The sequence below is a fragment of the Fukomys damarensis genome, unplaced genomic scaffold, assembly GCF_012274545.1.
Source record: "Fukomys damarensis isolate Sample0158 unplaced genomic scaffold, DMR_v1.0_HiC HiC_scaffold_2, whole genome shotgun sequence".
Classification (NCBI taxonomy): Eukaryota; Metazoa; Chordata; class Mammalia; order Rodentia; family Bathyergidae; genus Fukomys; species Fukomys damarensis.
In genome coordinates, this window is record NW_022900914.1 from 17,255,776 (window position 1) to 17,260,451 (window position 4,676).

The window sequence follows — 4,676 nt, forward strand, 5'->3', positions numbered from 1 at the left end:
TAAGAATTTCGAAGTTTCACCTAGTACAGTTCCAGATATGTAATTCCACCCCTGAATAACAGGGTGGACTCAAAGTTTCTGGTTAGCAGAAATAGGGAAGTGGTGCTGAAAGAGAACAGAAACCCCAGCCCACTCCCTAGGGCCAGAAACCATATCAGCTGGGAGCCTGCACAGAGGAACTTCACATTTTGTGAAGTGGGGTTTGTTTGTTAAATTTGTGAAATTTGTTGTTAGTTGTAAGGGCAAATCATGTCTTCTCGCTGGGCCTTGCTTGATGTCCTCATCTGCAGACTACATGGATTCAATCTAATGCTCTATAGGGTCCTTTTGGGATCTAAGATCCCATAGAGTTGCACAGGATATTGTCTAAGAGCTTTACCTTTTCAGATAGAACTGAATTCAGATCCCGTGTCTGCAATGGAAAAACATGTGAATTTCGAACAGGTTATATTGTAATTCAAATTTCTTATGTTCATATTGGGATTATGCTCACTCATAGGCTTTTAGTGACTATTAAATGAAATAACAGCTAAGAAAAGACCTTGTGAAGTGTCTGTAGCCTCGTCACTCACGAAGGATGTTGGCTACTTTGACCTTGTTTATGATTCATGTGTGATTACTTTCAACGCACATTATCTCGTGTAAAGCTGGCGTCTGTGGGAGGTCAGCTGAGTGTCATCATCTTTACCGATGAGAAGACTGACGCTTAGAGAAGTCGGGTGATTTCCCTTTGGTCACAAAGGTAGTGTGTGATAGAGCCAGGGCTTTGCCGGCTGCCATGGGGAGCACAAGGAGTGCATCCATCAGGCTTTATTCAGGAGATAGAGTTGTAACCACTTATCCAGTGGTGCAGCACATCGGAGGCAAAGTAAAACACTTTCTCCTTCTTAGAAATGACTTAGCCTCTTTACTTGTTCCCACTGTGTGAGGTCTGATCAGATGCTGCGAATGCCCACGTGAGGCTCAGACCCGGCTTCTTCTCATCAGCCCCTCCAATCATGCTCCCTGGATCCGAGTCTCAACTGCCTGCCTCTGACTTTCACCATTAGACTACCACTATTTGTTTTATGGCTCCTGTTCGCTTTTTTTTTTTTTTTTTTTTTTTTTTTTTTTTTTGAGACGGGGTCTCACTATGTAGTTGAGACTGACCTGGAACTCACTATGTAGCCCAGGCTGGTCTCGAACTCACAGTGACCCTCCTGCCTCAGCCTCCCGAGTGCTGGGATTACAGGCATGAGCCACCACGCCCGGCCCTGTTCACTTTTAAAACGTCATTGAAATTCTCTCTTTTTTTTTTTACCCAGAGGTAGCAGAAATTTTTATTTTAATTAGTCCTGTCAAACAGCAGTCTAAAATAGTTATGCCTATTAGCACTTGTCAATGTGAGTATCCACAGAGAGTGGAAGGAAAAAAATGGAAACAAAGCTTGTGTGAATGGGGAGGGGAAGAAGGGCTGAAGGGAGGGGAGGGCAATAGGAAAAGGAAAGAAGAATTAAGATATATTATGTAAAAATCCCAAATTCCCAATGGTGAACGTGATTAACATGTATGATAAATATGTATTAATTAAAAATAAAGTTAAAAAAAATTTTAAATCCACAAGAGATACAGGCCCTGTCTCCCCTGAGTTCTCCTATATTTTAGTCATGAAAATGTCCTGGCAGTCATCTGAACAGGTCGAGTACATTCACGCCGTGTGACTTTATGTCTCCGTGCAAGCAAACACCCCAGAGTACTCATGCCTCCCTTTTCTACAGTAATAGAGCTTCCCTGTTTCTAGCTGGGCCCTCAGACTGGGGACTTTCCCAACCTCTCCTGTAGGTAGAACTTGCAGCCAATGGGATAAGAGTGAAAATGATCCACACATCCTTCTGGGTTGTCCCTGTAAAGGGAAGGCCACCTTTTTTTTTTCCTTTCGTTTTGAGACAGGGTCTTACTATATAATTCAGGCTGGCCTTGAATTCACTCTGTAGTCCAGGCTGGCCTACACACCCAGGTGCTGGCCTTACAGGTGGGGACTACTGAGCCTGCCTTATTGTATGGCATTTATTCATTTATGTTTTACTGTTCTATATAAATGTCTTGAGGACAGGAACATACCTAGCTTCGACTTAATAAATGTTTGTTGAGTAAATTAAATTATGTGAACAACTGCTGCAGCTCCTGATTTATTAAAATATGCAACAGTTTTAAAGCAGGCAGATCACCATTTCAAAAAGCATAAAAAAGTGAATGTGTTTAACCATGTTCAGCTGATAATAGAGCAAATGAGTAAATAACAATTCACATTATAGCATGTTCAATGAACTAAAAACAGAACATTGATCAGGGGAAGGCAGAGGAACTTTTGTCATGTAATAATTAGATTAGGGCTCCATAATCAGCTGGCATCTGCTAGATGTTGTATCTGTGGCTAGAAATGTACAGGATGGGAACTCCAGGGATTTCTGTATTCTCTATTTAAGGTCTCAGTCAACTGTGGACACAGTGTAACCACTGTGCTGAGTTACTCTCTGCACTAGGCAGTCATTTGCTCAAGATGATCCTTCCGATGGTGGATCCTTGGCAATCCTGGGGGCCGGTCGATGCTTCTGCCCCAGTCCCTCAGTTTCAGCCATTGCACAGGCGATTATACAGGGACACACCCGGCATACAGACTCCGTCATGCATTGTGCTAGGTTCAATTTGGCTTTGATGGAAAAGTTGATAAAGTCGTTGTCAACTAGGGTGTCCTAATGTGGGCCCAGCTGTGCACTACGTCGGAAGAATAAGCCAGAAGGATGTCGGGGGACTTCTCTCTCCAGAGCACTAGGATCTTTCTTTTCTTTCTTTTTAGGCCTTAATCTATCCTTTTCTTTGAGTCTTTCATCTCCGAGACTAAACATTTGCTTCCTGGCCACTTCCTTGCTTTCTCTTCTTTCCCCACGTTCACGCCACACTCCTGTTTCTTCTTCTTTTTTCCCCCCCAAATCTAACATTTATTCTTTTGCTTTCTATTCCATAAAATAATGAATGCTTACTGCAGAAAAGTTGAAAAGTGCAGAAATATAGAAAGAGGAAAACAATCTTAGAGATGACCATTATTAACACTTTCTCTATTTCAATTTAGACTTCCTTTTATGAGCGTGTACATATATCACTTTTTACATTTTTACATTTTTTTAGTCATCCTATTCATGTTTTGGCATATAGCTTGCCTTTTCTATTTATTTTAGTATGAGCACTTCTTCAGGTTATTAAAATGATTTGAAAATACAGCTTTTAAAATATATTTCAGTACATATCAATTTTATAAAATAACGAGTTTCATTATGGCATTTTTATATGTGCACATCACATATCTTGACCATATCCATCCCCCCACCATCTCTTTATGCTCCCACAAAGCATAGCTTTTGTTGGCTGCTTCATAGCTCATTGTATGAATGTATCAAAATTGAACCCATTTTTCATGGTTGACCACTCTTTCCAATGTTTTACTTTTATAAATAACACTTGAGTTGTGTACTAAAAATTTGCATATAAACTTTTGTCCAGGTCTTTGATTATTTCCTGGTTAACAGCATTTCAGATGTAAGAGGCAACTGGATGGTGCTTTTCAAAGATTAATCCATGCTGAGGCAACTAAGCAACGGGAGGGAAGCCTTTTGCACAGGACCTCAGGCTGCCAGTAGGTGTCACGTTTGCCTCGTGGTTTACTCCTCATGGTTTCCTACCTGGTTTTTTCTCACGATCATTTTGAAGGCTGGGAATAGAATAAATTTGTGAGTCTTTAGAGTTCAGCTCCAAATATTAAAATCTCTCGCAAGCAACACAGATCAGCAGTTATTTTGCTTTCTCTCCTAGGTGGATTTTGTTCAACTCAGCAGCACATTTCCTGCTGACCTTTCTAAGAAAAAGTGGTCAATCTAGACTGGCAAGACTCCATCCTTTCAAGCTCTCTAGGAAAAACACGCATGTAAAGAAAACTCTTGCTTATTGAATGCTTTTAAAAAAGCATTAGTAACTACAAATTCATAACTTTGTTTTGCAGACAGGGCCTCGCTGTCCACTTGAATTTGTGATCCTTCTGCCTTAGCCTCTCAAGGGCTGGGATTGGAGACATCAGTCACCACATCCAGCTTCATAACCATTTCAAGAGATAGTTATCATCAGCACTCTTTTCTAGATAAGGAAACAGGCTCCCCGATGTAAGCTGCCAAGATGCTACAACTAGTTAATGCCTGAAGGTAGTATCCAGACCCAGGTCTTTTGAAACCTGTGGTTTTAACAATTTTCCTATTCATTCAAAATGCAGATTTGTAGCAGCACAGTTTGTAATAGCTAAAACTTGGAAACAGCCCATTTGCCCATCAGTTGGAGATTGGATAAAGAAGATGTGGTTTTTCTATAAAATGGAATACTACTCAGCCATAAAGAATGAGAAATTACATTCATTCATAGGAAAATGGATACATATTGAGGATATATGCCTAAGTAAAATAAATGTCACACGTGTAAATACTGAATAGTTTCTCTGGTATGAATAAACTGTAATAGTACATAAGATCCTAATGAGATAACTGACATTGTGAAATGGGAAGAAAAGGGCTAAAGGTGTGGGGAAAGTGGGAAGAGTAGGGGAAGGTAATAAGGGAAAGGAAAAAAATATAAGAAAATGAAAAAAATGGAAATAA

At 40.3% G+C, this 4,676-nt stretch overlaps 1 pseudogene; it reads right to left on the bottom strand.

Annotated features, from left to right (window-relative positions):
• Positions 1 to 2,361: 2,361 nt before the first annotated feature.
• LOC104853478 lies at positions 2,362 to 3,081 on the bottom strand (annotated as a pseudogene).
• Between the last annotated feature and the right edge of the window lie 1,595 nt (positions 3,082 to 4,676).